Source organism: Phalangium opilio, unplaced genomic scaffold (genome assembly GCF_054372755.1).
Source record: "Phalangium opilio isolate 3A_F unplaced genomic scaffold, DU_Popi_V2 ptg000038l_1, whole genome shotgun sequence".
Lineage (NCBI taxonomy): Eukaryota > Metazoa > Arthropoda > Arachnida > Opiliones > Phalangiidae > Phalangium > Phalangium opilio.
The window spans coordinates 1006527-1025059 of NW_028324161.1; the positions used below are offsets into that span (position 1 = coordinate 1006527).

The 18533-nt window shown below is 42.8% G+C and overlaps 59 non-coding genes across 59 annotated transcripts; all 59 read left to right on the forward strand.

The window, feature by feature from the left end:
• The first annotated feature begins 228 nt into the window (after positions 1–228).
• On the forward strand, positions 229–301 carry TRNAF-GAA (transfer RNA phenylalanine (anticodon GAA)). Its single transcript has one exon. It is a non-coding gene; the product is annotated as a tRNA-Phe (tRNA).
• A 226-nt stretch (positions 302–527) lies between these two features.
• Positions 528–600, forward strand: TRNAF-GAA (transfer RNA phenylalanine (anticodon GAA)). Its single transcript has one exon. It is a non-coding gene; the product is annotated as a tRNA-Phe (tRNA).
• Positions 601–830: 230 nt separating this feature from the next.
• On the forward strand, positions 831–903 carry TRNAF-GAA (transfer RNA phenylalanine (anticodon GAA)). Its single transcript has one exon. It is a non-coding gene; the product is annotated as a tRNA-Phe (tRNA).
• A 379-nt stretch (positions 904–1282) lies between these two features.
• Positions 1283–1355, forward strand: TRNAF-AAA (transfer RNA phenylalanine (anticodon AAA)). Its single transcript has one exon. It is a non-coding gene; the product is annotated as a tRNA-Phe (tRNA).
• Positions 1356–1432: 77 nt separating this feature from the next.
• TRNAF-GAA (transfer RNA phenylalanine (anticodon GAA)) lies at positions 1433–1505 on the forward strand. Its single transcript has one exon. It is a non-coding gene; the product is annotated as a tRNA-Phe (tRNA).
• A 77-nt stretch (positions 1506–1582) lies between these two features.
• TRNAF-GAA (transfer RNA phenylalanine (anticodon GAA)) lies at positions 1583–1655 on the forward strand. The gene has a single exon. It is a non-coding gene; the product is annotated as a tRNA-Phe (tRNA).
• A 379-nt stretch (positions 1656–2034) lies between these two features.
• On the forward strand, positions 2035–2107 carry TRNAF-GAA (transfer RNA phenylalanine (anticodon GAA)). The gene has a single exon. It is a non-coding gene; the product is annotated as a tRNA-Phe (tRNA).
• Positions 2108–2335: 228 nt separating this feature from the next.
• On the forward strand, positions 2336–2408 carry TRNAF-GAA (transfer RNA phenylalanine (anticodon GAA)). Its single transcript has one exon. It is a non-coding gene; the product is annotated as a tRNA-Phe (tRNA).
• Positions 2409–2638: 230 nt separating this feature from the next.
• On the forward strand, positions 2639–2711 carry TRNAF-GAA (transfer RNA phenylalanine (anticodon GAA)). Its single transcript has one exon. It is a non-coding gene; the product is annotated as a tRNA-Phe (tRNA).
• A 367-nt stretch (positions 2712–3078) lies between these two features.
• TRNAF-GAA (transfer RNA phenylalanine (anticodon GAA)) lies at positions 3079–3151 on the forward strand. Its single transcript has one exon. It is a non-coding gene; the product is annotated as a tRNA-Phe (tRNA).
• A 226-nt stretch (positions 3152–3377) lies between these two features.
• TRNAF-GAA (transfer RNA phenylalanine (anticodon GAA)) lies at positions 3378–3450 on the forward strand. Its single transcript has one exon. It is a non-coding gene; the product is annotated as a tRNA-Phe (tRNA).
• A 230-nt stretch (positions 3451–3680) lies between these two features.
• On the forward strand, positions 3681–3753 carry TRNAF-GAA (transfer RNA phenylalanine (anticodon GAA)). The gene has a single exon. It is a non-coding gene; the product is annotated as a tRNA-Phe (tRNA).
• Positions 3754–4132: 379 nt separating this feature from the next.
• Positions 4133–4205, forward strand: TRNAF-AAA (transfer RNA phenylalanine (anticodon AAA)). Its single transcript has one exon. It is a non-coding gene; the product is annotated as a tRNA-Phe (tRNA).
• Positions 4206–4282: 77 nt separating this feature from the next.
• TRNAF-GAA (transfer RNA phenylalanine (anticodon GAA)) lies at positions 4283–4355 on the forward strand. The gene has a single exon. It is a non-coding gene; the product is annotated as a tRNA-Phe (tRNA).
• Positions 4356–4432: 77 nt separating this feature from the next.
• On the forward strand, positions 4433–4505 carry TRNAF-GAA (transfer RNA phenylalanine (anticodon GAA)). Its single transcript has one exon. It is a non-coding gene; the product is annotated as a tRNA-Phe (tRNA).
• Positions 4506–4583: 78 nt separating this feature from the next.
• On the forward strand, positions 4584–4656 carry TRNAF-GAA (transfer RNA phenylalanine (anticodon GAA)). Its single transcript has one exon. It is a non-coding gene; the product is annotated as a tRNA-Phe (tRNA).
• A 77-nt stretch (positions 4657–4733) lies between these two features.
• Positions 4734–4806, forward strand: TRNAF-GAA (transfer RNA phenylalanine (anticodon GAA)). Its single transcript has one exon. It is a non-coding gene; the product is annotated as a tRNA-Phe (tRNA).
• A 78-nt stretch (positions 4807–4884) lies between these two features.
• TRNAF-GAA (transfer RNA phenylalanine (anticodon GAA)) lies at positions 4885–4957 on the forward strand. Its single transcript has one exon. It is a non-coding gene; the product is annotated as a tRNA-Phe (tRNA).
• A 79-nt stretch (positions 4958–5036) lies between these two features.
• TRNAF-GAA (transfer RNA phenylalanine (anticodon GAA)) lies at positions 5037–5109 on the forward strand. Its single transcript has one exon. It is a non-coding gene; the product is annotated as a tRNA-Phe (tRNA).
• Positions 5110–5639: 530 nt separating this feature from the next.
• Positions 5640–5712, forward strand: TRNAF-GAA (transfer RNA phenylalanine (anticodon GAA)). Its single transcript has one exon. It is a non-coding gene; the product is annotated as a tRNA-Phe (tRNA).
• Positions 5713–6093: 381 nt separating this feature from the next.
• Positions 6094–6166, forward strand: TRNAF-GAA (transfer RNA phenylalanine (anticodon GAA)). The gene has a single exon. It is a non-coding gene; the product is annotated as a tRNA-Phe (tRNA).
• A 228-nt stretch (positions 6167–6394) lies between these two features.
• TRNAF-GAA (transfer RNA phenylalanine (anticodon GAA)) lies at positions 6395–6467 on the forward strand. The gene has a single exon. It is a non-coding gene; the product is annotated as a tRNA-Phe (tRNA).
• A 682-nt stretch (positions 6468–7149) lies between these two features.
• Positions 7150–7222, forward strand: TRNAF-GAA (transfer RNA phenylalanine (anticodon GAA)). The gene has a single exon. It is a non-coding gene; the product is annotated as a tRNA-Phe (tRNA).
• An 830-nt stretch (positions 7223–8052) lies between these two features.
• TRNAF-GAA (transfer RNA phenylalanine (anticodon GAA)) lies at positions 8053–8125 on the forward strand. The gene has a single exon. It is a non-coding gene; the product is annotated as a tRNA-Phe (tRNA).
• A 228-nt stretch (positions 8126–8353) lies between these two features.
• TRNAF-GAA (transfer RNA phenylalanine (anticodon GAA)) lies at positions 8354–8426 on the forward strand. The gene has a single exon. It is a non-coding gene; the product is annotated as a tRNA-Phe (tRNA).
• A 682-nt stretch (positions 8427–9108) lies between these two features.
• Positions 9109–9181, forward strand: TRNAF-GAA (transfer RNA phenylalanine (anticodon GAA)). The gene has a single exon. It is a non-coding gene; the product is annotated as a tRNA-Phe (tRNA).
• An 830-nt stretch (positions 9182–10011) lies between these two features.
• Positions 10012–10084, forward strand: TRNAF-GAA (transfer RNA phenylalanine (anticodon GAA)). The gene has a single exon. It is a non-coding gene; the product is annotated as a tRNA-Phe (tRNA).
• Positions 10085–10161: 77 nt separating this feature from the next.
• On the forward strand, positions 10162–10234 carry TRNAF-GAA (transfer RNA phenylalanine (anticodon GAA)). The gene has a single exon. It is a non-coding gene; the product is annotated as a tRNA-Phe (tRNA).
• Positions 10235–10312: 78 nt separating this feature from the next.
• Positions 10313–10385, forward strand: TRNAF-GAA (transfer RNA phenylalanine (anticodon GAA)). Its single transcript has one exon. It is a non-coding gene; the product is annotated as a tRNA-Phe (tRNA).
• A 381-nt stretch (positions 10386–10766) lies between these two features.
• TRNAF-GAA (transfer RNA phenylalanine (anticodon GAA)) lies at positions 10767–10839 on the forward strand. Its single transcript has one exon. It is a non-coding gene; the product is annotated as a tRNA-Phe (tRNA).
• Positions 10840–10916: 77 nt separating this feature from the next.
• TRNAF-GAA (transfer RNA phenylalanine (anticodon GAA)) lies at positions 10917–10989 on the forward strand. Its single transcript has one exon. It is a non-coding gene; the product is annotated as a tRNA-Phe (tRNA).
• A 78-nt stretch (positions 10990–11067) lies between these two features.
• TRNAF-GAA (transfer RNA phenylalanine (anticodon GAA)) lies at positions 11068–11140 on the forward strand. The gene has a single exon. It is a non-coding gene; the product is annotated as a tRNA-Phe (tRNA).
• A 381-nt stretch (positions 11141–11521) lies between these two features.
• Positions 11522–11594, forward strand: TRNAF-GAA (transfer RNA phenylalanine (anticodon GAA)). The gene has a single exon. It is a non-coding gene; the product is annotated as a tRNA-Phe (tRNA).
• Positions 11595–11671: 77 nt separating this feature from the next.
• On the forward strand, positions 11672–11744 carry TRNAF-GAA (transfer RNA phenylalanine (anticodon GAA)). The gene has a single exon. It is a non-coding gene; the product is annotated as a tRNA-Phe (tRNA).
• A 227-nt stretch (positions 11745–11971) lies between these two features.
• On the forward strand, positions 11972–12044 carry TRNAF-GAA (transfer RNA phenylalanine (anticodon GAA)). Its single transcript has one exon. It is a non-coding gene; the product is annotated as a tRNA-Phe (tRNA).
• Positions 12045–12121: 77 nt separating this feature from the next.
• On the forward strand, positions 12122–12194 carry TRNAF-GAA (transfer RNA phenylalanine (anticodon GAA)). The gene has a single exon. It is a non-coding gene; the product is annotated as a tRNA-Phe (tRNA).
• A 78-nt stretch (positions 12195–12272) lies between these two features.
• Positions 12273–12345, forward strand: TRNAF-GAA (transfer RNA phenylalanine (anticodon GAA)). Its single transcript has one exon. It is a non-coding gene; the product is annotated as a tRNA-Phe (tRNA).
• Positions 12346–12424: 79 nt separating this feature from the next.
• On the forward strand, positions 12425–12497 carry TRNAF-GAA (transfer RNA phenylalanine (anticodon GAA)). The gene has a single exon. It is a non-coding gene; the product is annotated as a tRNA-Phe (tRNA).
• A 228-nt stretch (positions 12498–12725) lies between these two features.
• On the forward strand, positions 12726–12798 carry TRNAL-GAG (transfer RNA leucine (anticodon GAG)). Its single transcript has one exon. It is a non-coding gene; the product is annotated as a tRNA-Leu (tRNA).
• Positions 12799–12875: 77 nt separating this feature from the next.
• TRNAF-GAA (transfer RNA phenylalanine (anticodon GAA)) lies at positions 12876–12948 on the forward strand. The gene has a single exon. It is a non-coding gene; the product is annotated as a tRNA-Phe (tRNA).
• A 228-nt stretch (positions 12949–13176) lies between these two features.
• Positions 13177–13249, forward strand: TRNAF-GAA (transfer RNA phenylalanine (anticodon GAA)). Its single transcript has one exon. It is a non-coding gene; the product is annotated as a tRNA-Phe (tRNA).
• A 77-nt stretch (positions 13250–13326) lies between these two features.
• Positions 13327–13399, forward strand: TRNAF-GAA (transfer RNA phenylalanine (anticodon GAA)). Its single transcript has one exon. It is a non-coding gene; the product is annotated as a tRNA-Phe (tRNA).
• A 78-nt stretch (positions 13400–13477) lies between these two features.
• TRNAF-GAA (transfer RNA phenylalanine (anticodon GAA)) lies at positions 13478–13550 on the forward strand. Its single transcript has one exon. It is a non-coding gene; the product is annotated as a tRNA-Phe (tRNA).
• Positions 13551–13629: 79 nt separating this feature from the next.
• Positions 13630–13702, forward strand: TRNAF-GAA (transfer RNA phenylalanine (anticodon GAA)). The gene has a single exon. It is a non-coding gene; the product is annotated as a tRNA-Phe (tRNA).
• Positions 13703–13930: 228 nt separating this feature from the next.
• TRNAL-GAG (transfer RNA leucine (anticodon GAG)) lies at positions 13931–14003 on the forward strand. Its single transcript has one exon. It is a non-coding gene; the product is annotated as a tRNA-Leu (tRNA).
• Positions 14004–14231: 228 nt separating this feature from the next.
• On the forward strand, positions 14232–14304 carry TRNAF-GAA (transfer RNA phenylalanine (anticodon GAA)). Its single transcript has one exon. It is a non-coding gene; the product is annotated as a tRNA-Phe (tRNA).
• A 78-nt stretch (positions 14305–14382) lies between these two features.
• On the forward strand, positions 14383–14455 carry TRNAF-GAA (transfer RNA phenylalanine (anticodon GAA)). Its single transcript has one exon. It is a non-coding gene; the product is annotated as a tRNA-Phe (tRNA).
• A 77-nt stretch (positions 14456–14532) lies between these two features.
• Positions 14533–14605, forward strand: TRNAF-GAA (transfer RNA phenylalanine (anticodon GAA)). The gene has a single exon. It is a non-coding gene; the product is annotated as a tRNA-Phe (tRNA).
• A 78-nt stretch (positions 14606–14683) lies between these two features.
• On the forward strand, positions 14684–14756 carry TRNAF-GAA (transfer RNA phenylalanine (anticodon GAA)). The gene has a single exon. It is a non-coding gene; the product is annotated as a tRNA-Phe (tRNA).
• Positions 14757–14835: 79 nt separating this feature from the next.
• TRNAF-GAA (transfer RNA phenylalanine (anticodon GAA)) lies at positions 14836–14908 on the forward strand. The gene has a single exon. It is a non-coding gene; the product is annotated as a tRNA-Phe (tRNA).
• A 367-nt stretch (positions 14909–15275) lies between these two features.
• TRNAF-GAA (transfer RNA phenylalanine (anticodon GAA)) lies at positions 15276–15348 on the forward strand. The gene has a single exon. It is a non-coding gene; the product is annotated as a tRNA-Phe (tRNA).
• A 226-nt stretch (positions 15349–15574) lies between these two features.
• On the forward strand, positions 15575–15647 carry TRNAF-GAA (transfer RNA phenylalanine (anticodon GAA)). Its single transcript has one exon. It is a non-coding gene; the product is annotated as a tRNA-Phe (tRNA).
• A 531-nt stretch (positions 15648–16178) lies between these two features.
• On the forward strand, positions 16179–16251 carry TRNAF-GAA (transfer RNA phenylalanine (anticodon GAA)). The gene has a single exon. It is a non-coding gene; the product is annotated as a tRNA-Phe (tRNA).
• A 380-nt stretch (positions 16252–16631) lies between these two features.
• TRNAF-GAA (transfer RNA phenylalanine (anticodon GAA)) lies at positions 16632–16704 on the forward strand. The gene has a single exon. It is a non-coding gene; the product is annotated as a tRNA-Phe (tRNA).
• Positions 16705–16782: 78 nt separating this feature from the next.
• On the forward strand, positions 16783–16855 carry TRNAY-GUA (transfer RNA tyrosine (anticodon GUA)). The gene has a single exon. It is a non-coding gene; the product is annotated as a tRNA-Tyr (tRNA).
• A 228-nt stretch (positions 16856–17083) lies between these two features.
• Positions 17084–17156, forward strand: TRNAF-GAA (transfer RNA phenylalanine (anticodon GAA)). Its single transcript has one exon. It is a non-coding gene; the product is annotated as a tRNA-Phe (tRNA).
• Positions 17157–17384: 228 nt separating this feature from the next.
• On the forward strand, positions 17385–17457 carry TRNAF-GAA (transfer RNA phenylalanine (anticodon GAA)). The gene has a single exon. It is a non-coding gene; the product is annotated as a tRNA-Phe (tRNA).
• A 77-nt stretch (positions 17458–17534) lies between these two features.
• On the forward strand, positions 17535–17607 carry TRNAF-GAA (transfer RNA phenylalanine (anticodon GAA)). Its single transcript has one exon. It is a non-coding gene; the product is annotated as a tRNA-Phe (tRNA).
• Positions 17608–18439: 832 nt separating this feature from the next.
• On the forward strand, positions 18440–18512 carry TRNAF-GAA (transfer RNA phenylalanine (anticodon GAA)). Its single transcript has one exon. It is a non-coding gene; the product is annotated as a tRNA-Phe (tRNA).
• The last annotated feature ends 21 nt before the right edge of the window (positions 18513–18533 follow it).

An 18533-nucleotide genomic window follows, 5' to 3' on the forward strand; every position in this document is an offset into this window, starting at 1 on the left:
CGGGTTTCGGCAACAAGAAAGGCTTTTGGGTCGTATACATTAAAGCAAACTGTTTTCCTATGTAAAGTTTCCCTGTTTGCGTGAAAAAGAGCCGAAATAGCTCAGTTGGGAGAGCGTTAGACTGAAGATCTAAAGGTCCCGGGTTTCGGCAATATGAAATCTTTTTGGATCATGTATCTTAAAGTAAATTATTTCCAAAGGAAAGTTTCCCTGGTCGCAAGAAGAAGAGCCGAAATAGCTCAGTTGGGAGAGCGTTAGACTGAAGATCTAAAGGTCCCTGGTTCGATCCCGGGTTTCGGCAATATGAAATCTTTTTGGATCGTGTATCTTAAAATAAATTATTTCCAAAGGAAAGTTTCCTGGTTGCATGAAAAAGAGCCGAAATAGCTCAGTTGGGAGAGCGTTAGACTGAAGTTCTAAAGGTCCCTGGTTCGGGCCCGGATTTCGGCAACAAGAAAGGCTTTTGGGAGTATACATTCAAGTAAACTGTTTTCCTATGCAAAGTGTCCCTGGTTGCGTGAAAAAGAGCCGAAATGGCTCAGTTGGGAGAGCGTTAGACTGAAGATCTAAAGGTCCCTGGTTCGATCCCTGGTTTCGGCAACAAGAAAGGCTTTTGGGTCGTATACATTAAAGTAAACTGTTTTCCTAAGTAAAGTTTCCCTGTTTGCGTGAAAAAGAGCCGAAATAACTCAGTTGGGAGAGCGTTAGACTGAAGATCTAAAGGTCCCTGGTTCGATCCCGGGTTTCGGCAACACGAGTGCTTTTTTGGGTCGTGTATCTTAAAGTAAATTATTTGCTTCAGTAAAGTTTCCCTGTTTGCACGAAAGAGAGCCGAAATAGCTCAGTTGGGAGAGCGTTAGACTGAAGATCTAAAGGTCCCTGGTTCGATCCCGGGTTTCGGCAACACGAGTGCTTTTTGGGTCGTGTATCTTTAAGTAAATTATTTGCTTCAGTAAAATTTTCTTGTTTGCATGAAAGAGAGCTGAAATACCTCAGTTGGGAGAGCGTTAGACTGAAGATCTAAAGGTCCCTGGTTTGATCCCGGGTTTCGGCAACAAGAAAGGCTTTTGGGTCGTATACATTAAAGTAAACTGTTTTCCTATGTAAAGTTTCCCTGTTTGCGTGAAAAAGAGCCGAAATAGCTTAGTTGGGAGAGCGTTGGACTGAAGATCTAAAGGTCCCAGGTTCGATCCCGGGTTTCGGCAATATGAAATCTTTTTGGATCATGTATCTTAAAGTAAATTATTTCCAAAGGAAAGTTTCCCTGGTCGCAAGAAGAAGAGCCGAAATAGCTCAGTTGGGAGAGCGTTAGACTAAAGATCTAAAGGTCCCTGGTTCGATCCCGGGTTTGGGCAACAAGAAAGGCTTTTGGGTCGTATACATTAAAGTAAACTGTTTTCCTAAGTAAAGTTTCCCTGTTTGCGTGAAAAGAGCCGAAATAGCTCAGTTGGGAGAGCGTTAGACTGAAGATCTAAAGGTCCCTGGTTCGATCCCGGGTTTCGGCAATATGAAATCTTTTTGGATCATGTATCTTAAAGTTAATTATTTCCAAAGGAAAGTTTCCCTGGTCGCAAGAAGAAGAGCCGAAATAGCTCAGTTGGGAGAGCGTTAGACTGAAGATCTAAAGGTCCCTGGTTCGATCCCGGGTTTGGGCAACAAGAAAGGCTTTTGGGTCGTATACATTAAAGTAAACTGTTTTCCTATGTAAAGTTTCCCTGTTTGCGTGAAAAAGAGCCGAAATAGCTCAGTTGGGAGAGCGTTGGACTGAATATCTAAAGGTCCCTGGTTCGATCCCGGGTTTCGGCAATATGAAATCTTTTTAGATCATGTATCTTAAAGTAAATTATTTCCAAAGGAAAGTTTCCCTGGTCGCAAGAAGAAGAGCCGAAATACCTCAGTTGGGAGAGCGTTAGACTGAAGATCTAAAGGTCCCTGGTTCGATCCCGGGTTTCGGCAACAAGAAAGGCTTTTGGGTCGTATACATTAAAGTAAACTGTTTTCCTATGTAAAGTTTCCCTGTTTGCGTGAAAAAGAGCCGAAATAGCTCAGTTGGGAGAGCGTTAGACTGAAGATCTAAAGGTCCCTGGTTCGATCCCGGGTTTCGGCAATATGAAATTTTTTTAAATCATGTATCTTAAAGTAAATTATTTCCAAAGGAAAGTTTCCCTGGTCGCAAGAAGAAGAGCCGAAATAGCTCAGTTGGGAGAGCGTTAGACTGAAGATCTAAAGGTCCCTGGTTCGGTCCCGGGTTTGGGCAACAAGAAAGGGTTTTGGGTCGTATACATTAATGTAAATTGTTTTCCTATGTAAAGTTTCCCTGTTTGCGTGAACAAGAGCCGAAATAGCTCAGTTGGGAGAGCGTTAGACTGAAGATCTAAAGGTCCCTGGTTCGATCCCGGGTTTCGGCAACACGAGTGCTTTTTTGGGTCGTGTATCTTAAAGTAAATTATTTGCTTCAGTAAAGTTTCTCTGTTTGCACGAAAGAGAGCCGAAATAGCTCAGTTGGGAGAGCGTTTAACTGAAGATCTAAAGGTCCCTGGTTCGATCCCGGGTTTCGGCAACACGAGTGCTTTTTGGGTCGTGTATCTTTAAGTAAATTATTTGCTTCAGTAAAGTTTCCCTGTTTGCACGAAAGAGAGCCGAAATAGCTCAGTTGGGAGAGCGTTAGACTGAAGATCTAAAGGTCCCTGGTTCGTTCCCGGGTTTCGGCAACACGAGTGCTTTTTGGGTCGTGTATCTTTAAGTAAATTATTTGCTTCAGTAAAGTTTTCTTGTTTGCATGAAAGAGAGCTGAAAAACCTCAGTTGGCAGAGCGTTAGACTGAAGATCTAAAGGTCCCTGGTTCGATCCCGGGTTTCGGCAACAAGAAAGGCTTTTGGGTCGTATACATTAAAGCAAACTGTTTTCCTATGTAAAGTTTCCCTGTTTGCGTGAAAAAGAGCCGAAATAGCTCAGTTGGGAGAGCGTTAGACTGAAGATCTAAAGGTCCCGGGTTTCGGCAATATGAAATCTTTTTGGATCATGTATCTTAAAGTAAATTATTTCCAAAGGAAAGTTTCCCTGGTCGCAAGAAGAAGAGCCGAAATAGCTCAGTTGGGAGAGCGTTAGACTGAAGATCTAAAGGTCCCTGGTTCGATCCCGGGTTTCGGCAATATGAAATCTTTTTGGATCGTGTATCTTAAAATAAATTATTTCCAAAGGAAAGTTTCCTGGTTGCATGAAAAAGAGCCGAAATAGCTCAGTTGGGAGAGCGTTAGACTGAAGTTCTAAAGGTCCCTGGTTCGGGCCCGGATTTCGGCAACAAGAAAGGCTTTTGGGAGTATACATTCAAGTAAACTGTTTTCCTATGCAAAGTGTCCCTGGTTGCGTGAAAAAGAGCCGAAATGGCTCAGTTGGGAGAGCGTTAGACTGAAGATCTAAAGGTCCCTGGTTCGATCCCTGGTTTCGGCAACAAGAAAGGCTTTTGGGTCGTATACATTAAAGTAAACTGTTTTCCTAAGTAAAGTTTCCCTGTTTGCGTGAAAAAGAGCCGAAATAACTCAGTTGGGAGAGCGTTAGACTGAAGATCTAAAGGTCCCTGGTTCGATCCCGGGTTTCGGCAACACGAGTGCTTTTTTGGGTCGTGTATCTTAAAGTAAATTATTTGCTTCAGTAAAGTTTCCCTGTTTGCACGAAAGAGAGCCGAAATAGCTCAGTTGGGAGAGCGTTAGACTGAAGATCTAAAGGTCCCTGGTTCGATCCCGGGTTTCGGCAACACGAGTGCTTTTTGGGTCGTGTATCTTTAAGTAAATTATTTGCTTCAGTAAAATTTTCTTGTTTGCATGAAAGAGAGCTGAAATACCTCAGTTGGGAGAGCGTTAGACTGAAGATCTAAAGGTCCCTGGTTTGATCCCGGGTTTCGGCAACAAGAAAGGCTTTTGGGTCGTATACATTAAAGTAAACTGTTTTCCTATGTAAAGTTTCCCTGTTTGCGTGAAAAAGAGCCGAAATAGCTTAGTTGGGAGAGCGTTGGACTGAAGATCTAAAGGTCCCAGGTTCGATCCCGGGTTTCGGCAATATGAAATCTTTTTGGATCATGTATCTTAAAGTAAATTATTTCCAAAGGAAAGTTTCCCTGGTCGCAAGAAGAAGAGCCGAAATAGCTCAGTTGGGAGAGCGTTAGACTAAAGATCTAAAGGTCCCTGGTTCGATCCCGGGTTTGGGCAACAAGAAAGGCTTTTGGGTCGTATACATTAAAGTAAACTGTTTTCCTAAGTAAAGTTTCCCTGTTTGCGTGAAAAGAGCCGAAATAGCTCAGTTGGGAGAGCGTTAGACTGAAGATCTAAAGGTCCCTGGTTCGATCCCGGGTTTCGGCAATATGAAATCTTTTTGGATCATGTATCTTAAAGTTAATTATTTCCAAAGGAAAGTTTCCCTGGTCGCAAGAAGAAGAGCCGAAATAGCTCAGTTGGGAGAGCGTTAGACTGAAGATCTAAAGGTCCCTGGTTCGATCCCGGGTTTGGGCAACAAGAAAGGCTTTTGGGTCGTATACATTAAAGTAAACTGTTTTCCTATGTAAAGTTTCCCTGTTTGCGTGAAAAAGAGCCGAAATAGCTCAGTTGGGAGAGCGTTAGACTGAAGATCTAAAGGTCCCTGGTTCGATCCCGGGTTTCGGCAATAAGAAATTTTTTTGGATCATGTATCTTAAAGTAAATTATTTCCAAAGGAAAGTTTCCCTGGTCGCAAGAAGAAGAGCCGAAATAGCTCAGTTGGGAGAGCGTTAGACTGAAGATCTAAAGGTCCCTGGTTCGATCCCGGGTTTGGGCAACAAGAAAGGCTTTTGGGTCGTATACATTAAAGTAAATTGTTTTCCTATGTAAAGTTTCCCTGTTTGCGTGAAAAAGAGCCGAAATAGCTCAGTTGGGAGAGCGTTAGACTGAAGATCTAAAGGTCCCTGGTTCGATCCCGGGTTTCGGCAACACGAGTGCTTTTTTGGGTCGTGTATCTTAAAGTAAATTATTTGCTTCAGTAAAGTTTCCCTGTTTGCACGAAAGAGAGCCGAAATAGCTCAGTTGGGAGAGCGTTAGACTGAAGATCTAAAGCTCCCTGGTTCGATCCCGGGTTTCGGCAACACGAGTGCTTTTTGGGTCGTGTATCTTTAAGTAAATTATTTGCTTCAGTAAAGTTTTCTTGTTTGCTTGAAAGAGAGCTGAAATACCTCAGTTGGGAGAGCGTTAGACTGAAGATCTAAAGGTCCCTGGTTCGATCCCGGGTTTCGGCAACAAGAAAGGCTTTTGGGTCGTATACATTAAAGTAAACTGTTTTCCTATGTAAAGTTTCCCTGTTTGCGTGAAAAAGAGCCGAAATAGCTCAGTTGGGAGAGCGTTAGACTGAACATCTAAAGGTCCCTGGTTCGATCCCGGGTTTCGTCAATATGAAATTTTTTTAAATCATGTATCTTAAAGTAAATTATTTCCAAAGGAAAGTTTCCCTGGTCGCAAGAAGAAGAGCCGAAATACCTCAGTTGGGAGAGCGTTAGACTGAAGATCTAAAGGTCCCTGGTTCGATCCCGGGTTTCGGCAACAAGAAAGGCTTTTGGGTCGTATACATTAAAGTAAACTGTTTTCCTATGTAAAGTTTCCCTGTTTGCGTGAAAAAGAGCCGAAATAGCTCAGTTGGGAGAGCGTTAGACTGAAGATCTAAAGGTCCCTGGTTCGATCCCGGGTTTCGGCAACACGAGTGCTTTTTTGGGTCGTGTATCTTAAAGTAAATTATTTGCTTCAGTAAAGTTTCTCTGTTTGCACGAAAGAGAGCCGAAATAGCTCAGTTGGGAGAGCGTTTAACTGAAGATCTAAAGCTCCCTGGTTCGATCCCGGGTTTCGGCAACACGAGTGCTTTTTGGGTCGTGTATCTTTAAGTAAATTATTTGCTTCAGTAAAGTTTTCTTGTTTGCTTGAAAGAGAGCTGAAATACCTCAGTTGGGAGAGCGTTAGACTGAATATCTAAAGGTCCCTGGTTCGATCCCGGGTTTCGGCAACAAGAAAGGCTTTTGGGTCGTATACATTAAAGTAAACTGTTTTCCTATGTAAAGTTTCCCTGTTTGCGTGAAAAAGAGCCGAAATAGCTCAGTTGGGAGAGCGTTAGACTGAACATCTAAAGGTCCCTGGTTCGATCCCGGGTTTCGGCAATATGAAATTTTTTTAAATCATGTATCTTAAAGTAAATTATTTCCAAAGGAAAGTTTCCCTGGTCGCAAGAAGAAGAGCCGAAATACCTCAGTTGGGAGAGCGTTAGACTGAAGATCTAAAGGTCCCTGGTTCGATCCCGGGTTTCGGCAACAAGAAAGGCTTTTGGGTCGTATACATTAAAGTAAACTGTTTTCCTATGTAAAGTTTCCCTGTTTGCGTGAAAAAGAGCCGAAATAGCTCAGTTGGGAGAGCGTTAGACTGAAGATCTAAAGGTCCCTGGTTCGATCCCGGGTTTCGGCAACACGAGTGCTTTTTTGGGTCGTGTATCTTAAAGTAAATTATTTGCTTCAGTAAAGTTTCTCTGTTTGCACGAAAGAGAGCCGAAATAGCTCAGTTGGGAGAGCGTTTAACTGAAGATCTAAAGGTCCCTGGTTCGATCCCGGGTTTCGGCAACACGAGTGCTTTTTGGGTCGTGTATCTTTAAGTAAATTATTTGCTTCAGTAAAGTTTTCTTGTTTGCGTGAAAGAGAGCTGAAATACCTCAGTTGGGAGAGCGTTAGACTGAAGATCTAAAGGTCCCTGGTTTGACCCCGGGTTTCGGCAACAAGAAAGGCTTTTGGGTCGTATACATTAAAGTAAACTGTTTTCCTATGTAAAGTTTCCCTGTTTGCGTGAAAAAGAGCCGAAATAGCTCAGTTGGGAGAGCGTTGGACTGAATATCTAAAGGTCCCTGGTTCGATCCCGGGTTTCGGCAATATGAAATCTTTTTGGATCATGTATCTTAAAGTAAATTATTTCCAAAGGAAAGTTTCCCTGTTCGCAAGAAGAAGAGCCGAAATACCTCAGTTGGGAGAGCGTTAGACTGAAGATCTAAAGGTCCCTGGTTCGATCCCGGGTTTCGGCAACAAGAAAGGCTTTTGGGTCGTATACATTAAAGTAAACTGTTTTCCTATGTAAAGTTCCCCTGTTTGCGTGAAAAAGAGCCGAAATAGCTCAGTTGGGAGAGCGTTAGACTGAAGATCTAAAGGTCCCTGGTTCGATCCCGGGTTTCGGCAATATGAAATCTTTTTGGATCATGTATCTTAAAGTAAATTATTTCCAAAGGAAAGTTTCCCTGGTCGCAAGAAGAAGAGCCGAAATACCTCAGTTGGGAGAGCGTTAGACTGAAGATCTAAAGGTCCCTGGTTTGACCCCGGGTTTCGGCAACAAGAAAGGCTTTTGGGTCGTATACATTAAAGTAAACTGTTTTCCTATGTAAAGTTTCCCTGTTTGCGTGAAAAAGAGCCGAAATAGCTCAGTTGGGAGAGCGTTGGACTGAATATCTAAAGGTCCCTGGTTCGATCCCGGGTTTCGGCAATATGAAATCTTTTTGGATCATGTATCTTAAAGTAAATTATTTCCAAAGGAAAGTTTCCCTGGTCGCAAGAAGAAGAGCCGAAATACCTCAGTTGGGAGAGCGTTAGACTGAAGATCTAAAGGTCCCTGGTTTGACCCCGGGTTTCGGCAACAAGAAAGGCTTTTGGGTCGTATACATTAAAGTAAACTGTTTTCCTATGTAAAGTTTCCCTGTTTGCGTGAAAAAGAGCCGAAATAGCTCAGTTGGGAGAGCGTTGGACTGAATATCTAAAGGTCCCTGGTTCGATCCCGGGTTTCGGCAATATGAAATCTTTTTGGATCATGTATCTTAAAGTAAATTATTTCCAAAGGAAAGTTTCCCTGTTCGCAAGAAGAAGAGCCGAAATACCTCAGTTGGGAGAGCGTTAGACTGAAGATCTAAAGGTCCCTGGTTCGATCCCGGGTTTCGGCAACAAGAAAGGCTTTTGGGTCGTATACATTAAAGTAAACTGTTTTCCTTTGTAAAGTTTCCCTGTTTGCGTGAAAAAGAGCCGAAATAGCTCAGTTGGGAGAGCGTTAGACTGAACATCTAAAGGTCCCTGGTTCGATCCCGGGTTTCGGCAATATGAAATTTTTTTAAATCATGTATCTTAAAGTAAATTATTTCCAAAGGAAAGTTTCCCTGGTCGCAAGAAGAAGAGCCGAAATACCTCAGTTGGGAGAGCGTTAGACTGAAGATCTAAAGGTCCCTGGTTCGATCCCGGGTTTCGGCAACAAGAAAGGCTTTTGGGTCGTATACATTAAAGTAAACTGTTTTCCTATGTAAAGTTTCCCTGTTTGCGTGAAAAAGAGCCGAAATAGCTCAGTTGGGAGAGCGTTAGACTGAAGATCTAAAGGTCCCTGGTTCGATCCCGGGTTTCGGCAACACGAGTGCTTTTTTGGGTCGTGTATCTTAAAGTAAATTATTTGCTTCAGTAAAGTTTCTCTGTTTGCACGAAAGAGAGCCGAAATAGCTCAGTTGGGAGAGCGTTTAACTGAAGATCTAAAGGTCCCTGGTTCGATCCCGGGTTTCGGCAACACGAGTGCTTTTTGGGTCGTGTATCTTTAAGTAAATTATTTGCTTCAGTAAAGTTTTCTTGTTTGCGTGAAAGAGAGCTGAAATACCTCAGTTGGGAGAGCGTTAGACTGAAGATCTAAAGGTCCCTGGTTTGACCCCGGGTTTCGGCAACAAGAAAGGCTTTTGGGTCGTATACATTAAAGTAAACTGTTTTCCTATGTAAAGTTTCCCTGTTTGCGTGAAAAAGAGCCGAAATAGCTCAGTTGGGAGAGCGTTGGACTGAATATCTAAAGGTCCCTGGTTCGATCCCGGGTTTCGGCAATATGAAATCTTTTTGGATCATGTATCTTAAAGTAAATTATTTCCAAAGGAAAGTTTCCCTGTTCGCAAGAAGAAGAGCCGAAATACCTCAGTTGGGAGAGCGTTAGACTGAAGATCTAAAGGTCCCTGGTTCGATCCCGGGTTTCGGCAACAAGAAAGGCTTTTGGGTCGTATACATTAAAGTAAACTGTTTTCCTATGTAAAGTTTCCCTGTTTGCGTGAAAAAGAGCCGAAATAGCTCAGTTGGGAGAGCGTTAGACTGAAGATCTAAAGGTCCCTGGTTCGATCCCGGGTTTCGGCAATATGAAATCTTTTTGGATCATGTATCTTAAAGTAAATTATTTCCAAAGGAAAGTTTCCCTGGTCGCAAGAAGAAGAGCCGAAATACCTCAGTTGGGAGAGCGTTAGACTGAAGATCTAAAGGTCCCTGGTTTGACCCCGGGTTTCGGCAACAAGAAAGGCTTTTGGGTCGTATACATTAAAGTAAACTGTTTTCCTATGTAAAGTTTCCCTGTTTGCGTGAAAAAGAGCCGAAATAGCTCAGTTGGGAGAGCGTTGGACTGAATATCTAAAGGTCCCTGGTTCGATCCCGGGTTTCGGCAATATGAAATCTTTTTGGATCATGTATCTTAAAGTAAATTATTTCCAAAGGAAAGTTTCCCTGGTCGCAAGAAGAAGAGCCGAAATACCTCAGTTGGGAGAGCGTTAGACTGAAGATCTAAAGGTCCCTGGTTTGACCCCGGGTTTCGGCAACAAGAAAGGCTTTTGGGTCGTATACATTAAAGTAAACTGTTTTCCTATGTAAAGTTTCCCTGTTTGCGTGAAAAAGAGCCGAAATAGCTCAGTTGGGAGAGCGTTGGACTGAATATCTAAAGGTCCCTGGTTCGATCCCGGGTTTCGGCAATATGAAATCTTTTTGGATCATGTATCTTAAAGTAAATTATTTCCAAAGGAAAGTTTCCCTGTTCGCAAGAAGAAGAGCCGAAATACCTCAGTTGGGAGAGCGTTAGACTGAAGATCTAAAGGTCCCTGGTTCGATCCCGGGTTTCGGCAACAAGAAAGGCTTTTGGGTCGTATACATTAAAGTAAACTGTTTTCCTATGTAAAGTTTCCCTGTTTGCGTGAAAAAGAGCCGAAATAGCTCAGTTGGGAGAGCGTTAGACTGAAGATCTAAAGGTCCCTGGTTCGATCCCGGGTTTCGGCAATATGAAATTTTTTTAAATCATGCATCTTAAAGTAAATTATTTCCAAAGGAAAGTTTCCCTGGTCGCAAGAAGAAGAGCCGAAATAGCTCAGTTGGGAGAGCGTTAGACTGAAGATCTAAAGGTCCCTGGTTCGATCCCGGGTTTGGGCAACAAGAAAGGCTTTTGGGTCGTATACATTAAAGTAAATTGTTTTCCTATGTAAAGTTTCCCTGTTTGCGTGAAAAAGAGCCGAAATAGCTCAGTTGGGAGAGCGTTAGACTGAAGATCTAAAGGTCCCTGGTTCGATCCCGGGTTTCGGCAACACGAGTGCTTTTTTGGGTCGTGTATCTTAAAGTAAATTATTTGCTTCAGTAAAGTTTCTCTGTTTGCACGAAAGAGAGCCGAAATAGCTCAGTTGGGAGAGCGTTTAACTGAAGATCTAAAGGTCCCTGGTTCGATCCCGGGTTTCGGCAACACGAGTGCTTTTTGGGTCGTGTATCTTTAAGTAAATTATTTGCTTCAGTAAAGTTTTCTTGTTTGCATGAAAGAGAGCTGAAATACCTCAGTTGGGAGAGCGTTAGACTGCAGATCTAAAGGTCCCTGGTTTGACCCCGGGTTTCGGCAACAAGAAAGGCTTTTGGGTCGTATACATTAAAGTAAACTGTTTTCGTATGTAAAGTTTCCCTGTTTGCGTGAAAAAGAGCCGAAATAGCTCAGTTGGGAGAGCGTTAGACTGAAGATCTAAAGGTCCCTGGTTCGATCCCGGGTTTCGGCAATATGAAATTTTTTTGGATCATGTATCTTAAAGTAAATTATTTGCAAAGGAAAGTTTCCCTGGTCGCAAGAAGAAGAGCCGAAATAGCTCAGTTGGGAGAGCGTTAGACTGAAGATCTAAAGGTCCCTGGTTCGATCCCGGGTTTGGGCAACAAGAAAGGCTTTTGGGTCGTATACAATAAAGTAAATTGTTTTCCTATGTAAAGTTTCCCTGTTTGCGTGAAAAAGAGCCGAAATAGCTCAGTTGGGAGAGCGTTAGACTGAAGATCTAAAGGTCCCTGGTTCGATCCCGGGTTTCGGCAGCACGAGTGCTTTTTTGGGTCGTGTATCTTAAAGTAAATTATTTGCTTCAGTAAAGTTTCCCTGTTTGCACGAAAGAGAGCCGAAATAGCTCAGTTGGGAGAGCGTTTAACTGAAGATCTAAAGGTCCCTGGTTCGATCCCGGGTTTCGGCAACACGAGTGCTTTTTGGGTCGTGTATCTTTAAGTAAATTATTTGCTTCAGTAAAGTTTTCTTGTTTGCATGAAAGAGAGCTGAAATACCTCAGTTGGGAGAGCGTTAGACTGAAGATCTAAAGGTCCCTGGTTTGACCCCGGGTTTCGGCAACAAGAAAGGCTTTTGGGTCGTATACATTAAAGTAAACTGTTTTCCTATGTAAAGTTTCCCTGTTTGCGTGATAAAGAGCCGAAATAGCTCAGTTGGGAGAGCGTTGGACTGAAGATCTAAAGGTCCCTGGTTCGATCCCGGGTTTCGGCAATATGAAATCTTTTTGGATCATGTATCTTAAAGTAAATTATTTCCAAAGGAAAGTTTCCCTGGTCGCAAGAAGAAGAGCCGAAATAGCTCAGTTGGGAGAGCGTTAGACTGAAGATCTAAAGGTCCCTGGTTCGATCCCGGGTTTGGGCAACAAGAAAGGCTTTTGGGTCGTATACATTAAAGTAAACTGTTTTCCTATGTAAAGTTTCCCTGTTTGCGTGAAAAGAGCCGAAATAGCTCAGTTGGGAGAGCGTTAGACTGAAGATCTAAAGGTCCCTGGTTTGATCCGGGTTTCGGCAACAAGAAAGGCTTTTGGGTCGTATACATTAAAGTAAACTGTTTTCCTATGTAAAGTTTCCCTGTTTGCGTGAAAAAGAGCCGAAATAGCTCAGTTGGGAGAGCGTTAGACTGAAGATCTAAAGGTCCCTGGTTCGATCCCGGGTTTCGGCAATATGAAATTTTTTTGGATCATGTATCTTAAAGTAAATTATTTCCAAAGGAAGGTTTCCCTGGTCGCAAGAAGAAGAGCCGAAATAGCTCAGTTGGGAGAGCGTTAGACTGAAGATCTAAAGGTCCCTGGTTCGATCCCGGGTTTGGGCAACAAGAAAGGCTTTTGGGTCGTATACATTAAAGTAAATTGTTTTCCTATGTAAAGTTTCCCTGTTTGCGTGAAAAAGAGCCGAAATAGCTCAGTTGGGAGAGCGTTAGACTGAAGATCTAAAGGTCCCTGGTTCGATCCCGGGTTTCGGCAACACGAGTGCTTTTTTGGGTCGTGTATCTTAAAGTAAATTATTTGCTTCAGTAAAGTTTCCCTGTTTGCACGAAAGAGAGCCGAAATAGCTCAGTTGGGAGAGCGTTAGACTGAAGATCTAAAGGTCCCTGGTTCGATCCCGGGTTTCGGCAACACGAGTGCTTTTTAGTCGTGTAACTTTAAGTAAATTATTTGCTTCAGTAAAGTTTTCTTGTTTGCATGAAAGAGAGCTGAAATACCTCAGTTGGGAGAGCGTTAGACTGAAGATCTAAAGGTCCCTGGTTCGATCCCGGGTTTGGGCAACAAGAAAGGCTTTTGGGTCGTATATATTAAAGTAAACTGTTTTCCTAAGTAAATTTTCCCTGTTTGCGTGAAAAAGAGCCGAAATAGCTCAGTTGGGAGAGCGTTAGACTGAGGATCTAAAGGTCCCTGGTTCGATCCCGGGTTTCGGCAATATGAAATCTTTTTGGATCATGTATCTTAAAGTAAATTATTTCCAAAGGAAAGTTTCCCTGGTCGCAAGAAGAAGAGCCGAAATAGCTCAGTTGGGAGAGCGTTAGACTGAAGATCTAAAGGTCCCTGGTTCGATCCCGGGTTTGGGCAACAAGAAAGGCTTTTGGGTCGTATACATTAAAGTAAACTGTTTTCCTATGTAAAGTTTCCCTGTTTGCGTGAAAAAGAGCCGAAATAGCTCAGTTGGGAGAGCGTTAGACTGAAGATCTAAAGGTCCCTGGTTTGATCCGGGTTTCGGCAACAAGAAAGGCTTTTGGGTCGTATACATTAAAGTAAACTGTTTTCCTATGTAAAGTTTCCCTGTTTGCGTGAAAAAGAGCCGAAATAGCTCAGTTGGGAGAGCGTTAGACTGAAGATCTAAAGGTCCCTGGTTCGATCCCGGGTTTCGGCAATATGAAATTTTTTTGGATCATGTATCTTAAAGTAAATTATTTCCAAAGGAAGGTTTCCCTGGTCGCAAGAAGAAGAGCCGAAATAGCTCAGTTGGGAGAGCGTTAGACTGAAGATCTAAAGGTCCCTGGTTCGATCCCGGGTTTGGGCAACAAGAAAGGCTTTTGGGTCGTATACATTAAAGTAAATTGTTTTCCTATGTAAAGTTTCCCTGTTTGCGTGAAAAAGAGCCGAAATAGCTCAGTTGGGAGAGCGTTAGACTGAAGATCTAAAGGTCCCTGGTTCGATCCCGGGTTTCGGCAACACGAGTGCTTTTTTGGGTCGTGTATCTTAAAGTAAATTATTTGCTTCAGTAAAGTTTCCCTGTTTGCACGAAAGAGAGCCGAAATAGCTCAGTTGGGAGAGCGTTAGACTGAAGATCTAAAGGTCCCTGGTTCGATCCCGGGTTTCGGCAACACGAGTGCTTTTTAGTCGTGTAACTTTAAGTAAATTATTTGCTTCAGTAAAGTTTTCTTGTTTGCATGAAAGAGAGCTGAAATACCTCAGTTGGGAGAGCGTTAGACTGAAGATCTAAAGGTCCCTGGTTCGATCCCGGGTTTGGGCAACAAGAAAGGCTTTTGGGTCGTATATATTAAAGTAAACTGTTTTCCTAAGTAAATTTTCCCTGTTTGCGTGAAAAAGAGCCGAAATAGCTCAGTTGGGAGAGCGTTAGACTGAGGATCTAAAGGTCCCTGGTTCGATCCCGGGTTTCGGCAATATGAAATCTTTTTGGATCATGTATCTTAAAGTAAATTATTTCCAAAGGAAAGTTTCCCTGGTCGCAAGAAGAAGAGCCGAAATAGCTCAGTTGGGAGAGCGTTAGACTGAAGATCTAAAGGTCCCTGGTTCGATCCCGGGTTTAGGCAACAAGAAAGGCTTTTGGGTCGTATACATTAAAGTAAACTGTTTTCCTATGTAAAGTTTCCCTGTTTGCATGAAAAAGAGCCGAAATAGCTCAGTTGGGAGAGCGTTAGACTGAAGATCTAAAGGTCCCTGGTTTGATCCCGGGTTTCGGCAACAAGAAAGGCTTTTGGGTCGTATACATTAAAGTAAACTGTTTTCCTATGTAAAGTTTCCCTGTTTGCGTGAAAAAGAGCCGAAATAGCTCAGTTGGGAGAGCGTTAGACTGAAGATCTAAAGGTCCCTGGTTCGATCCCGGGTTTGGGCAATATGAAATTTTTTTGGATCATGTATCTTAAAGTAAATTATTTCCAAAGGAAAGTTTCCCTGGTCGCAAGAAGAAGAGCCGAAATAGCTCAGTTGGGAGAGCGTTAGACTGAAGATCTAAAGGTCCCTGGTTCGATCCCGGGTTTGGGCAACAAGAAAGGCTTTTGGGTCGTATACATTAAAGTAAATTGTTTTCCTATGTAAAGTTTCCCTGTTTGCGTGAAAAAGAGCCGAAATAGCTCAGTTGGGAGAGCGTTAGACTGAAGATCTAAAGGTCCCTGGTTCGATCCCGGGTTTCGGCAACACGAGTGCTTTTTTGGGTCATGTATCTTAAAGTAAATTATTTGCTTCAGTAAAGTTTCCCTGTTTGCACGAAAGAGAGCCGAAATAGCTCAGTTGGGAGAGCGTTAGACTGAAGATCTAAAGGTCCCTGGTTCGTTCCCGGGTTTCGGCAACACAAGTGCTTTTTGGGTCGTGTATCTTTAAGTAAATTATTTGCTTCAGTAAAGTTTTCTTGTTTGCATGAAAGAGAGCTGAAAAACCTCAGTTGGGAGAGCGTTAGACTGAAGATCTAAAGGTCCCTGGTTCGATCCCGGGTTTCGGCAACAAGAAAGGCTTTTGGGCCGTATACATTAAAGTAAACTGTTTTCCTATGTAAAGTTTCCCTGTTTGCGTGAAAAAGAGCCGAAATAGCTCAGTTGGGAGAGCGTTAGACTGAAGATCTAAAGGTCCCGGGTTTCGGCAATATGAAATCTTTTTGGATCATGTATCTTAAAGTAAATTATTTCCAAAGGAAAGTTTCCCTGGTCGCAAGAAGAAGAGCCGAAATAGCTCAGTTGGGAGAGCGTTAGACTGAAGATCTAAAGGTCCCTGGTTCGATCCCGGGTTTCGGCAATATGAAATCTTTTTGGATCGTGTATCTTAAAATAAATTATTTCCAAAGGAAAGTTTCCTGGTTGCATGAAAAAGAGCCGAAATAGCTCAGTTGGGAGAGCGTTAGACTGAAGTTCTAAAGGTCCCTGGTTCGGGCCCGGATTTCGGCAACAAGAAAGGCTTTTGGGAGTATACATTCAAGTAAACTGTTTTCCTATGCAAAGTGTCCCTGGTTGCGTGAAAAAGAGCCGAAATGGCTCAGTTGGGAGAGCGTTAGACTGAAGATCTAAAGGTCCCTGGTTCGATCCCTGGTTTCGGCAACAAGAAAGGCTTTTGGGTCGTATACATTAAAGTAAACTGTTTTACTAAGTAAAGTTTCCCTGTTTGCGTGAAAAAGAGCCGAAATAACTCAGTTGGGAGAGCGTTAGACTGAAGATCTAAAGGTCCCTGGTTCGATCCCGGGTTTCGGCAACACGAGTGCTTTTTTGGGTCGTGTATCTTAAAGTAAATTATTTGCTTCAGTAAAATTTTCTTGTTTGCATGAAAGAGAGCTGAAATACCTCAGTTGGGAGAGCGTTAGACTGAAGATCTAAAGGTCCCTGGTTTGATCCCGGGTTTCGGCAACAAGAAAGGCTTTTGGGTCGTATACATTAAAGTAAACTGTTTTCCTATGTAAAGTTTCCCTGTTTGCGTGAAAAAGAGCCGAAATAGCTTAGTTGGGAGAGCGTTGGACTGAAGATCTAAAGGTCCCAGGTTCGATCCCGGGTTTCGGCAATATGAAATCTTTTTGGATCATGTATCTGAAAGTAAATTATTTCCAAAGGAAAGTTTCCCTGGTCGCAAGAAGAAGAGCCGAAATAGCTCAGTTGGGAGAGCGTTAGACTGAAGATCTAAAGGTCCCTGGTTCGATCCCGGGTTTCGGCAACACGAGTGCTTTTTGGGTCGTGTATCTTTAAGTAAATTATTTGCTTCAGTAAAATTTTCTTGTTTGCATGAAAGAGAGCTGAAATACCTCAGTTGGGAGAGCGTTAGACTGAAGATCTAAAGGTCCCTGGTTTGATCCGGGTTTCGGCAACAAGAAAGGCTTTTGGGTCGTATACATTAAAGTAAACTGTTTTACTAAGTAAAGTTTCCCTGTTTGCGTGAAAAAGAGCCGAAATAACTCAGTTGGGAGAGCGTTAGACTGAAGATCTAAAGGTCCCTGGTTCGATCCCGGGTTTCGGCAACACGAGTGCTTTTTTGGGTCGTGTATCTTAAAGTAAATTATTTGCTTCAGTAAAGTTTCCCTGTTTGCACGAAAGAGAGCCGAAATAGCTCAGTTGGGAGAGCGTTAGACTGAAGATCTAAAGGTCCCTGGTTCGATCCCGGGTTTCGGCAACACGAGTGCTTTTTGGGTCGTGTATCTTTAAGTAAATTATTTGCTTCAGTAAAATTTTCTTGTTTGCATGAAAGAGAGCTGAAATACCTCAGTTGGGAGAGCGTTAGACTGTAGATCTAAAGGTCCCTGGTTTAATCCCGGGTTTCGGCAACAAGAAAGGCTTTTGGGTCGTATACATTAAAGTAAACTGTTTTCCTATGTAAAGTTTCCCTGTTTGCGTGAAAAAGAGCCGAAATAGCTTAGTTGGGAGAGCGTTGGACTGAAGATCTAAAGGTCCCAGGTTCGATCCCGGGTTTCGGCAATATGAAATCTTTTTGGATCATGTATCTGAAAGTAAATTATTTCCAAAGGAAAGTTTCCCTGGTCGCAAGAAGAAGAGCCGAAATAGCTCAGTTGGGAGAGCGTTAGACTGAAGATCTAAAGGTCCCTGGTTCGATCCCGGGTTTCGGCAACACGAGTGCTTTTTGGGTCGTGTATCTTTAAGTAAATTATTTGCTTCAGTAAAATTTTCTTGTTTGCATGAAAGAGAGCTGAAATACCTCAGTTGGGAGAGCGTTAGACTGAAGATCTAAAGGTCCCTGGTTTGATCCGGGTTTCGGCAACAAGAAAGGCTTTTGGGTCGTATACATTAAAGTAAACTGTTTTCCTATGTAAAGTTTCCCTGTTTGCGTGAAAAAGAGCCGAAATAGCTCAGTTGGGAGAGCGTTAGACTGAAGATCTAAAGGTCCCTGGTTCGATCCCGGGTTTCGGCAATATGAAATTTTTTTGGATCATGTATCTTAAAGTAAATTATTTCCAAAGGAAAGTTTCCCTGGTTGCAAGAAGAAGAGCCGAAATAGCTCAGTTGGGAGAGCGTTAGACTGAAGATCTAAAGGTCCCTGGTTCGATCCCGGGTTTCGGCAACAAGAGTGCTTTTTGGGTCGTGTATCTTTAAGTAAATTATTTGCTTCAGTAAAATTTTCTTGTTTGCATGAAAGAGAGCTGAAATACCTCAGTTGGGAGAGCGTTAGACTGAAGATCTAAAGGTCCCTGGTTTGATCCCGGGTTTCGGCAACAAGAAAGGCTTTTGGGTCGTATACATTAAAGTAAACTGTTTTCCTATGTAAAGTTTCCCTGTTTGCGTGAAAAAGAGCCGAAATAGCTTAGTTGGGAGAGCGTTGGACTGAAGATCTAAAGGTCCCAGGTTCGATCCCGGGTTTCGGCAATATGAAATCTTTTTGGATCATGTATCTGAAAGTAAATTATTTCCAAAGGAAAGTTTCCCTGGTCGCAAGAAGAAGAGCCGAAATAGCTCAGTTGGGAGAGCGTTAGACTGAAGAACTAAAGGTCCCTGGTTCGATCCCGGGTTTCGGCAACACGAGTGCTTTTTGGGTCGTGTATCTTTAAGTAAATTATTTGCTTCAGTAAAATTTTCTTGTTTGCATGAAAGAGAGCTGAAATACCTCAGTTGGGAGAGCGTTAGACTGAAGATCTAAAGGTCCCTGGTTTGATCCGGGTTTCGGCAACAAGAAAGGCTTTTGGGTCGTATACATTAAAGTAAACTGTTTTACTAAGTAAAGTTTCCCTGTTTGCGTGAAAAAGAGCCGAAATAACTCAGTTGGGAGAGCGTTAGACTGAAGATCTAAAGGTCCCTGGTTCGATCCCGGGTTTCGGCAACACGAGTGCTTTTTTGGGTCGTGTATCTTAAAGTAAATTATTTGCTTCAGTAAAGTTTCCCTGTTTGCACGAAAGAGAGCCGAAATAGCTCAGTTGGGAGAGCGTTAGACTGAAGATCTAAAGGTCCCTGGTTCGATCCCGGGTTTCGGCAACACGAGTGCTTTTTGGGTCG